Source organism: Pristis pectinata, chromosome 5 (assembly GCF_009764475.1).
Source record: "Pristis pectinata isolate sPriPec2 chromosome 5, sPriPec2.1.pri, whole genome shotgun sequence".
NCBI lineage: Eukaryota > Metazoa > Chordata > Chondrichthyes > Rhinopristiformes > Pristidae > Pristis > Pristis pectinata.
Genome location: NC_067409.1, coordinates 34,421,786 through 34,434,296, shown reverse-complemented (window position 1 = coordinate 34,434,296; position 12,511 = coordinate 34,421,786). Strand labels below are relative to the sequence as shown.

General features: G+C 40.5%; 1 protein-coding gene across 2 annotated transcripts in view; it reads left to right on the top strand.

Moving 5' to 3' along the window:
• LOC127570364 (voltage-dependent L-type calcium channel subunit beta-2-like) overlaps positions 1-12,511 on the top strand; it is a 291,296-nt gene that overhangs the window by 107,756 nt on the left and 171,029 nt on the right. The gene's annotated exons all lie outside the window — the stretch shown is intronic.

Below are 12,511 nucleotides of genomic sequence, written 5' to 3'. Positions count from 1 at the left end.
TGGATCCAACTACCTTTGCCCATGCATTATTAAATGAACGTAGAACAGGTTGCTTACATCACCGTGAATAAGACTGAAGTTTAGCTTTGTTGTGGGATGCAGCAATGAAAACAGAAGAGACTAGCAGCAGCCCTTCAAGGTTTTCCCAGTGGTAGTCCTTTCCAGTATTTATTTATATCTTAATGCTTGCGTAAGCCACAGGCTCAAAGTCTTCATTAAAGCTTGGTGTGTGATTGGGCACAACAGTGTCCATCTTAGCTCCAGCTCCACCCCGGCAAGTCAAAAATACGTGATGTGTCTCATCCCCTCTCTGCATTTATGACAATTTCAGTGGGATAGAAGAATCAGCCCTTCTGTGGTGGAGATAACGGTCTGTGGATAGATGTTTTAAATGGTACTTTTGGGACAGCCGCTGTATTTTGTTAACAACGGCGAAAGTGGACATGGCTCAACGTGTTGGTATTTCTTTTAACTACCGCTGTGCCTCCGTTAACCAGGCCAGGGAACTATATAGATTTGGGTAACTGGTACAAGTCGACGTCTCCACCAAGCTTTCCATGCTGGTGGGGCTGTTGTTAGTTATCACAACCCTACATGTTGCCATGCTTAAAACACCCAAGGCCAAAAATGTCTCCTGGGTAAGTGCTTTATGTTCAAAATCTTGGCTAGAATGTGAATATTTTTATAGTTTAAGAATGTAATTATTGTCATATTGAGCTAGTGTTTAGTTTCAGACCTTATTATTGTAATAAAAAAAACTCGAATCTGTTACTTTATAAATATAGTTTAGTATTTGGCAAAACTTTCTGCTTCAGTCATTTTCAAAACTACTGTGCAGGCAAACTTTTGACAAGATTTTTTTTACTGTTTATTAATGTACAATAAATGAAGATGTTCTATCATTTCAGTCACACAGTAAACATAAACATAGTGAAAGTATGACCTACCTCATTAATTGCAGTTTTATTATTGCATGGACTAAGACTTTTTTTCTAAAAGTAATGAAATCTCTGATAGATGTATCTAATGATGACCTAGAAACTGATTAGAACTACTGCAGATTTTATTTCAGTTGTTTAATTAAAGGCTCATAGAATGAGGTTATATCTGTTACACCTTTCTGCTTAATAAGCCAAAAGGAAATTATGTTCTTGTTATAGCAAAATGGATTAATGTTATTTGTGAAAGAGATTTTAGATGTGTTTAATGTGGAAAGATTGGTGAAATGCAGCAGATGTGGATCGCTCAGCCTCACAAGGATTGTTTCTCAAAATGAGAAAGTTGAACACTTGGAGAATACACCTGCTAAAGCTAAAAAAATACACGCAAGGAAACAGATGGATTGATTGTAAATTGGAAAGGAGTTTAGATTAAATAAGCAGCATATACACATTCAATCCTTTCATTAACATTACATATACCTTAATGCTTTTTCATTCAGGAAATGAAACATCAGTGGGCTTTTATGAATCTTTTGTTTTTATATTGACATACATGCCATCTCAACCAACTCTAAATGAAGCCAGTCCCTGCAATAGGGTATAAAGCAGGAAGAACAGATGCTAGTCCGAGTTAGAGATTAATTCTTCTAATATAAAGTGCTCCACAACCTAAATCCAAGTTGATTTGGTCATTCTTTGTGAGCCTCCTATTATGAGTTGTATATAATAATTCTGTGATCCAGATGTTATGGTGATGGGCACCATGTTAACTTATTGCACGATTCTTTAATTAAACAGGATGACCTATTTCGCTTTTCAAATATTATCAGCTCTGTTACTGGAGAGAGGCACTATGTTAATATTGCATTTTCTAGCTTGGAGGTCAAATATCATCTAATGCATAAAATCTTCCTGGCTGTTGTGCTGGAACATGGAGGATAAAGACACATTGAAAACAATTTGAAAGTTAGTCGGGCAAGATTAAAAATGCTTACTGAACTTGAAACTGAAATTAGATGATTGTATGTAATATTTTAAAAAAAAATGTGAAGGATCCATCAGTCAAACAAAAGTGTGGCAATGTTTTCTGTGTTCATCAAAAATTTACAATTCTGTAGCTGTCCTTGCAAATTAACAAGTGTTGTAAACAGTTCCATTACATCCCTGTAAAATTCTCTTCTTCTTTAAATATTCTAAAAGAAAAATTATGAAGGCTTGTGAAATTTTGTTTTGACTCAGCTGCTTCAATGACACATCATCAGTGAGAATGGTAATTAAAAACCTCTACCTACTCATAGTGCAAATTAAGAAGTGCAAACAACGTCTTAAATAATGTACAATAGCTCAAATGTCATTAGAAATGAAGGATGAACATTTTTGGTAGCTAAATTTACACCAGGAGCAGCATTAGTCCCCAAAGGGACAACATAATTGCAAGGATCTGTGCCATGAACTGGTGGGCATAGGGTTTCATTTTCATCTCCCACCCGTGGGCAATTTCCTATTTGAGCCGTCTGCCACAGAGAGGCCAGTGAAGATGGCAGATGCTTTCCAAGGAGGCTGGGGAAATTAGAATGAGTCACCCTGAGTGGCTTTCATATCACTAACTTCAAAGTAACACAAGTGAAAAACTGAGAACAGACCATCTGCTTGCCCACTGGCAAATGATATTGCATATGGCAAAGGAGATACAGAAAGTGCAGACAGAGTGGGTGCGCCTGAGGAGATGAACCTTGAAGATCATATTGATGTTTAATCACTTATAAGGTAGAGTGGGCTTAAACTTCCATGAGAATTTCAATTGGATTTAAGATGGGTAATTTAGGCTAATGGATGTGGAATATAACATATATATGGACATGCATTTAAGGTGGCGTAGGGGGGTTTAAAGGAGATGTGTGGAGTACAGAGGTGGTAGGTGCCTGGAACTGGCTGCCGGAGTTAGTGGTAGAAGCAGATACGATAGTAGCGTTTAAGAGGCTTTAATACAGGCACATAGATAAACAGGGAACGGAGGGATATGGATCATGAACAGACAGAAGAGATTTAGTTTAACTTGGTATCATGTTGGGTGCAGACATCGTGGGCCGAAGGGTCTATTCCTGTGCTATACTATTCTGTATTCTATGTTCTATAGCCAAGGGAGTACTGTAGTTTAAGATGAAGCTAAACAGTGGGTCTCATTCATCAGTATATGGTGCGCAACACAATGTTATCTCAGGTTCATGCCAACTGTTTAACCAGTGGTCTCACTTTATAATGTGTGGAATTTAGTCAAGTGAATGCATGTTAAAGTAGTGGGGTGGCACAGTGACACAGCGAGTAGAGCTGCTGCCTCCCAGTGCTAATGACCCGGGTTCAATCCTGACCTTGGGTACTGTCTGTGTGAAGTTCGCACTTTCTTCCTAGTTTCCTCCAGGTGCTCTGGTTTCCTTCTACGCTCCAAAGGTATGCAGATTGTTTGGTTAATTGGCCACTGTAAATTGCCTCGTGTGTAGATGTAGATTTAGGGGGGATTGATAAGAATGTGGGGAAAATAAAATTGGATTTGTGTAGGATTAGAGTATATAGATGCTTGATGGTTGCTAAGGACTCAGTCGACCAAATGGCCAGTTTCCACACTGTGTGACTCTAAATGGTGAATAATTCTAGCAGTGTGAGTTAGTTGGTGAACCTCTGCTACTTATGTATTGCTAATCGTGAGTGTGCCTGTTTGCGGCATCTCAACGTATTTGAAGGAGCAGGTGCAGAATATTCTCACATGAATAAAAGTAACTGTTTCATATTTGTGGGTTTTTAACCTGCTTTAGCTGTGATCCATTCTTGCTGCATGTTGAGTGGAGTGACTCTATGAAACCCTTTTAAAAGCTGTCAGCAATATTTTTTTGTTCAGAGGCTTTATCTCAAATCAAGTCTTCCACACCTATTCTTCCAGTGTTTCAAGCTAACAATGCAGGCAGGATGTTGCAACAGAGAGTGGAAAACAGAAAATCTTATGTGGATTTCCTGAGGTGTCTAATCTTTATTGGCTCAGAGAATAGAAAATTCAAAGGACTTGGACCTTTTGTTGCACTGTGACAGCTTACCTCACCGTGCTTGGATCATTTTGCATCTTGTTTATGCTCCTACCTTCTGTAGATGCCGCAGAAAACTAGAAAATGGCCATTACTTGTTTATCCTTGCTGCTATAATTGAGTAATTCACTGCATTAACACATGGAATAAATTAATCTTCAATTGTTGGAGAACATGTTTGTTTTTGTGCACCATTTGAAAAAAATAACTGATTGTTGTTGAGACACCTAACTCAGTAAATGTTAAAGGGCATGCATTTAAACTCGGTCGCCTTCCACACCTGCCTAAAGCTACGAGAAATTGACTATATAGGAGTTTAATGATTCAATTGAGCGGGAGGCAAGGAAAAGTGACCCAAGTCAATTCTCCCATCCATGCAAACAATGTCACAATAATGATCAAAATATGACTATGTTCTCCACTGCAATCTACATTTCTTCAGTGGCCTGGGAAGATGACCTTCTATAATTATTTGCTTACAGACCATATCAAATCTCCCAGACATTTTTGCAATATTCACGACAAAGAAGTTAACAGCACAATTCTTTTTATGTTCTTGTATGCATGGCAGACTGTTTCTGAATATTTTTATTTAAACTGCATATTGATCCTGTTTGGAGGTATTGGCTTGAAAAATGTACGCCGATGAGTACATCGATAAGAGGGGTTTAGAGTGATATAGACCAAACACAGGCAAATAGGATGAGCTTGGTTGGCACCATGGTCAGCACGGATTAGTTGGGCCAAAGGGCCTGTTTCCATGCTGTATTACTCTATGAGTCAACAGGGGAAGAAATATACCCCATGCATTTGAACCAGGAGTAACCTTAGGTAATTAGCTTACATCTACAGTCATTTCAACTCTCATGCTGTCAATATTAAGAATTTAATATTAATATTTGCCTATGAAATTAAACAAATGGACACATGTTAAAGAACTGGTCAGTAAATTTTAAGCAGCCTACATGGGAAAAACCAATGGCCTAAATATTCTGCTGTGATCTACAGTGGATGAGAATTAATGACACAAGCCCACTTGCATATGACCTCAGAAGGATAATTGGTATGTCTTTAAGTCAACACTTATGGATTTTTTTGGGGATCAGTGACGATATTTGTGAACTGCATGGAAGTCCTCTTCTCTTACAGTAAGGAATGTAGCATTCCTGAAAGAAAAACTTAAGGCAGAATTTCCTGACCTGACGTGATAAAAGTCATATCTTTTGAAGGTCTCCTGGTGTCAACTTTCTTCCCAAAGCCATTCCAGCCCTCAATAAGGCTCGGCTTGGCAACAGGACCTTGCTGCTGAAACTGTCATCGCATGAGAGCCTCGAGGGCTGAGGAAAGGGCACAGGAGTGTGTAGGTTGGTGGGAAAGGAAGCAGAATAAAGCTGACACAAAACCAGCTGAGAAGACTGAGAGCCAGCCAAACCATGCCCTCTGGATTAGTTGGCTGTCAAAATCTATGAATGAACAAAAACACTTAAAGAAACACATCAGAACACAATTAAAAACATATAAACTAAACTCAATTAGAAAAGGTAAAAGTATATTATACAATATATTTTCAGCCATTCTTCCCCGTTCATATGAATGGAGTTGCCACATCTGAAGCATCTCTGACCCAATGCAAGCTTAGAGGTCCATTTCTCCAGTGTTAGTGCAGGGGAATTGTCACAGCTGCACGTCTGAGAATATCCTTGAATTTTTTTCTCTGTTCATCAGGTAACCTTGGAGCTCAAAACAGATTGTCAGCTCTGAGAGTCTGGTGATGGGATTGCAAATGATGTACCCTGCCTGATGGCACCAGTGAGAGTAATCTGGACCTCAATGCTGAAGATGGTCTGGGAGAGGATCTTGACCTGATCCTGTCAGTGGATATTGATTTGGGTTTGCATTTCCTCTCAGTGGCTTTGGAGGATTTTGTGGAGACGACATTGGTGGTACGTCTCTGGTACTTTGTGATTCCTGGCCTAGGTCGTACATTTCTCAGAAGCATACAGGAGGGCAGAGATGACTACTGCTCAATGTACCCTGAACTTTGTGCTGGATTACAATTCTTGATCTTCAAACAGCAATGGATCTTTGATGATGGATGTTGCCTTCTTGAGGCAGTGCCTCCTGTAGTTGTTGGGGAGGGATGCATCTGTGATGTTTTGAGCAGAGTCCACTACTCTGTGCAGCTCCTTACATTCCTGTGCATTTGAATTGCCATACCAGACCATGATGCAACCAGTGAGGTTGCATCAGAGACACAATATATACAAGCAAAACATAAATTACACATTAATTATAGAAAATTATATAAAAGGGAACACGATTAGAGCAAGAAAAACAAAGTCCATTGTAATGCAAAGTGGTCAAAATAGTGATGGTGTTGCTATACTGAGATAGTGATTAGGGTTGTGCAGGTTGGTTCAAGAACTGAATGGTTGAAGGGAAGTCGCTGTTCTTGTACTTGGTGGTATGGGACATCAGACTACCTGCATGTTAGCTGTCATTGGGTCATGTACAAGGATACCCAGGTCCCTCCCAATACCAACACACTTCAGTTTCTCGCTGTTTAAAAAATAACTTGATTTTTGCGATGAATTCAATAGAAGGCGGCGCAAGTTAGGTAAGATGCCTGTGCAACCTTATTTTGGGACATATCCTTAACAATTTGAAAGGATGTTACAGAAATGCTTCTGTTTATATATTTTGTACCATAGCCTAACTCTGTATCATAATGTTAAAAAATCCTGATCTTATCCATTTGATTGAGAAATCACATTTTCAAATGGAACTCTTCATTTCTTATCAATAGGATGGAGGGACGTATAAGAGAAAATGTAAACAGTGCTTGTAGAAACGTACTGAAGGATGTACAATTTTAATGCCATTTCAACTATAACATTATTCTGAATGTTTCATTATATAATAAAGTAGGATGTAGTGGAATATTTTCTTAATTGATCATTTTAATCCACAATATACCAAAAACTTCTTAAGCAATGCAGCTGGCTAATTTTATATGGAGGAATGTCAAACTAGCTATGTCAAATATCTGACAGTAATGGCTATCAGATGTTCTTCAATGGTCTCCCCTGGATCCATTTACCCCATCCCTCTCACTCAGGATGATCATTATTTGCCCATTTAAAAACTGCAAAACGATACCCAAGGTGTAGATTTTCTTCAACAATTTTTCCCAAGCTGACCAAAATATTGGGGGAGGGGGCAAATGGTAGATGAACAAATCATGGATCAAGTGCAGCATTTGGCCTGGATCAGAACATATGAAAGTGGGAACCTATTTAGAAAATGGAAGCTTCATGTAACATTTGGAACTTTTGTGATACACTAGCTTTCTTTTCTTCTATTTTAAGATGATTATTTTCACATGGGTCCTTCGAAAACATGAAAATGATATTTGCTATTTCCATATTTTTACTGTTAATGAGAGCAAGGTGTGCTAATTTTACTCCCATAATATTCTTACAAATTTCAGAATGCTTGTTGCACTGTTCCACAAAGCAGCATAGCCTTAGTGTCAAGAGCCTTGAGGAAAGAAATGATGAATCCTTTTAAAGTTACAAATTTAAAGACCACCTATATTGTTGTCTCTTCAAAAAGAGTTCAGGGTACATCTGGAAAGATGCCATTGTTGTTTTATGTTCACTTTGACTGCCTTTAGAGAGGCATGTTAACAATAGTAAATATCGCCCACTCCTTTTAACACACCCTATTTCTATACTGAAAGCAACCTCATGCATACTCATATCCTGGGATAAGCTTAATCAAACCAATTCTACTTTGTGCCTGTCAAAATGCCAGCTATTCTTTCTCAACGTGGAAGTGTGCTTGCCAAATTGCCAGCACCTTCCCATTCTTTTGGAACCTTCCCCAATAAATGGACTCCTCTAAAGCTCAAAGACTGAAAGTATATGTTAGAAAGTTTAAGCTGTTTTCGCACATACTGCTGTTTATTTCAAAGTAAAGTTAGCTTTACAACAGTCCAGATGAAGAGTCTCAACTGGAAACTTTGACTGTCCATTTCCCTCCATAGATGCTGCCTGACCCATTGAGTTCCTCCATCGTTTTGTGTGTTAGCTTTAGAACAACTGATTCAAAAGTACCCGGTTCAGAGACAGAGTGCAACATGGTGATGGCCATATAGCAAGTTTAATTCTACTGGCCAAGGATGAATTTGAAGGCATATAAGTATCAGATATTCAGGAACTTTAGTAACAAGAGTAACTCAGTCAGCCCCTTAGGTTGTTTAGATAAATGGTTAATGTACACCCTAACTCTATGTTCTTACCTTATCTTCATGTTTTTAGCTTAACAAAGAAAGTACCTCCTGTGCTCCTGAGGGCTCCAAGTACCCAAATATCCATAGCTGGTTCAGGAAGAGAATTCCAAATTTTTATTCTTTTCGTATGGAAAAAAGTGCTTCAAAACTTTGCTCATGAAAAATATAGATGCAATTTTTCTTGACTTCCTTGTCTTGAAAATTTCTTAATATCTACACTACAAAAGTGTTTAAAGGTTTTTCGCATCTTAATCAGATCACCTTTTAGTTTCTGGGACACAAGTTTATTCACCTGTCATGCAAGACAGGTTTATTCACCTGTCCATTTAGACTAACCATCTCAGTTCTCCTGCTGAATTACCACTGCATCATTTCCAAGGCAAAAATATCCTTCCGGAAATGTTGTACCCAGAGTTGAAAACAATACTTCAGAAGTAGTCACACCAAAACTTTGAGCAACTCAAGCATAGCTTCCTTATTGTATTCCGGCCCCTCTGAGATCAAGGACAATGTTCTTTTGCATTTGGGATATATCTTAGTGCCTGGGCTTCAATCGATTTGAATATTTTGAGGTAGAAATTGGATAGTGCAATCCAATCATCAATGCAATCACCATCATAATTCACACTGAGCATATTACAACTTGGTTTATGTTCCATGTCTATAGCAGCCAATCTCTGTGTGATAATCATTTGATGTTCAACTAGTCAAACTGGGGAGTACAGTGGCTCAGAGAGTAAAGCTGCTGCCTCATAGCTCCAGAAACCTGGATTCGATCCTGACATCCAGTGCTATCTGTGTGGAGGTTGCATATGCATCATGTGACCACATTGGGTGTCCTCTAAGTGTTCTGGTTTCCTTCCACATCCCAAAGACATGCAGTTTGGTAGGTTAGATGGCAACAATAAATTGCCATAATATGTAAATGACTGGTTGAAGTTGGGGGTGAGGGGAGAATAAAATGGGATCAGTGTAAGATTAGTGTAAATGGATGCTTGATGGTTGGCGAGGTAGAGTGAAGTGCCTGTTTCTGTGCAGTATAAATCATGAACAATGGCCTCGAGATAGATGAGAATTCACACTGTGATTTGGGGATCAGTACTTTTGTCACAGGGAGGAGATATGGAGGAGTACCCTGACCTTTCCTGTGACAGAAAGCTGGGGGAGACCCTTTTGTAGTTATTGTGATTGGATCTACCTCCTCTCTTTAAGATACTCATGATTATGGCATCTTAATGGTCCACAGCATACCCTCTTCTTCCCAGACCTGGAAATGAGGTCAAGAGTTTGTGATTGAAGTTCCTCTCTAGCAGGGATAATGAACGTCACTGAAGCATTGTTCTTTATCAGTTGGCATATGGCTTTTTTGATTTCATATTGGTAGGGGTTGATGATGAGGTTAGATTGGATAGTTTCCTGCAGAATGGAGCCAAGGGCACTCATTTCAAGGATAAAATCATGGTTGAGGAGTTCTTCAAAGTCTTCATTTCACGGATGCTAATTGCCGCTCTATTTTTGATAAGCTCAGTGGGTCAAGCAGCATCTGTGGAGGTAAAGGAATGCTTGATGTTCTGTGTTGAGACCCTGCATCAGACCCTGTGCTTGATCGAAAACATCCACCATCCCTTTGCCTCCACAGATGCAGTTTGACCCACTGTGTTCCTTCAGAAGTTTATTGTTTGCTCTAGATTCCAGCATCTGCAGTCTCTTGTGTCTCAAATCAGCAGCCAGTCTACTCTCACTGTGTAACAACAACCTCTGACAATGAACATCCACATTGAGACCCTGGGAAATGGGAACTGCTTCTCATATCTCAGGAAACACCTCTTAATGAAAATAGGCATTGATGACGAAATTCATCATTGCATTTAGAATGCCTGCTTGCCCTTTAAACATCTGGAAAGAGTGTTTGAAGATCAAGGTCTCAAATCCAGCATGAAGATTAGAATTATCCCACTGGCGGTTATCTCTGTCCTAATGTGTGCTTCTGTGACATGAACTACTAGCGGCAGTCACCTTCAAGGTACTGAGAAGGTACCACCACTGCTGTCTCTGCAGCGTCCTCCAAGTTCATTGGCTGGATAAGCAAATCAATGTTACTGCCCTCTATCAGGTTAACAAGCCCAGCACTGAACCTCTAATTACACCCAGTTGTGTTCAATGGGCAGGCCACATCTTTTGAATGCCTAGCACCAGACTCCCAATACTTGTATTTCATTCCAACTTCTGACATGGTAAGAGATTACTGGGTGGACAGAAAAAATGTTCCAAGGATGTTCCCAAAGCATCCTAGAAAATGAGTAACATTCTCATCAGCCCAGAGAAAGTACCAGAGAGAAAGTTGTCTTCTTGGTGGTGTTCATTGGCACTTACAATCACAAGGATGTGTATGCAGGCATGGACTATCTGCTCCTCTCTCCTGAAGGAGAAGAGGATAAATCTTCCCCTCGAGTCGAGAGATGTTGTGGTCGTGAATACCGTTGATCATTCAAAATGGGGAAGGAGCACTTGGGATGGCATTGAGACATGTCCAGTTGCCAAGAACATACAGAAACCCAGCATAAATTACAAAAGGAGCACATCACCTCAAGACAGGTACTGAAGGAGTAGAAGGATCAGGTCCAAAGGCAGACAAATGGGATTAGCATAGATAGACATCACAGTTGACATGGTCAAAAGGATACATTTCTGTGCTGTGTGATTCTATGATTCTATTCAAATTACCCACCCACCCATCCCATTGAATACCTCCTTCCCCGCATGTGGCAGAGACACATTGGTCTCACATTGGCTCGGTGACTCACTTCAGAACCCGCAGTATTGGGGTGGAAGCAAGTCATCCATGACCCTAAGGAACTGCTCAGAAGAAAAGTGGCAGATACACTGAGTCGACCAGAAGCAGGAAGAGATGGCCTGAATGGAAGAGGGTAATGGAAGAGGGGAGTCTGCCTCCTGATGAGCTTAATGTATGTTTTGAACAGATGGGGATTGGTATGTCACCACCCACCCCGACAGCCTCCAATGCACCTGAACCCATAGTCACCATTGCAGACGCAAGATCAGTCTTCCAGGGAGTGAACCCGTAGAAAGCATTTGGCCCGGATGGTGTCCCTGGCCGTGTCCTCATATCCTGTGCAGATCAACTGGTGGGGGTATTTGCAGACATTTTTAACCTCTCCCTGCTTCAATCTGAGGTTCCCACCTGTTTTGAGAAGACCACTATCATACCAGTACCTAAGAAAAACAAGGTAACGTGCCTTCTAACTACTTCCCAGTGGCTCTGGCATCCACCATCATGTAGTGCTTTGAGAGGCTGGTCACGGCACACATCAACTCCAGCCTCCCAGACAACCAGTGGGTAGACCCACTGTAATTCACTTATACTGCCAAAACAGATCTATGGCTGATGCCATCTCCCTGGCCCGACACTCGTTTCTGGAGCATCTAGACAGTAAAGACACCTACGTTAGACTATTGTTTATTGACTACAGCTCTGCCTTCAATACTATAATTCCAAGCAAACTCATCATCAAACTCCGAGGCCTGGGAGTCAACACCTCCCTTTGCAACTGGATCCTTGACATCCTGACCAACAGACCGCAATCAATGGGGATAGGCAGCAACACATCCACTATGATTATTCTCAACACTGGTGCTCTACAAGGCTGCGTCCTCAGCCCCCTACTCTATTCCCTATACATTCATGACTGCGTGGCCAGATCCTGCTCTAACTCCATCTATAAGTTTGCAGATGATACCACCGTTGTGAACCGTATCTCAAATAACGATTACAGGAAGTACAGGAAGGAGATAGAGAGCTCAGTAACATGGTGTCATGACAACAAGCTTTTCCTCAATGTCAGGAAAACAAAAGAGCTGGTCATTGATGTAAGCAGGAGCATGTGCACTGCCCCCCTTCCTGAAGTCAATAGTGCTGAGATCAAGAGGGTTGAAAGCTTCAAGTTCCTAGGAGTGAACATCACCAGTAGCCTGGCCTGGTCCAACCACGTAGACGCCACAGCCAAAAAAGCTCGCCAGTACCTCTACTTCCTCAGGAGGCTAAAGAAATTTGGCATATCCCCATCGACCCCTTTAACACTCACCAATTTTTATCGATGCACCATAGAAAGGGATACATGGCTTGGTATGGCAACTGCTCTGCCTGTGACTGCAAGAAACTGCAGAGAATTCTGGACACAGCT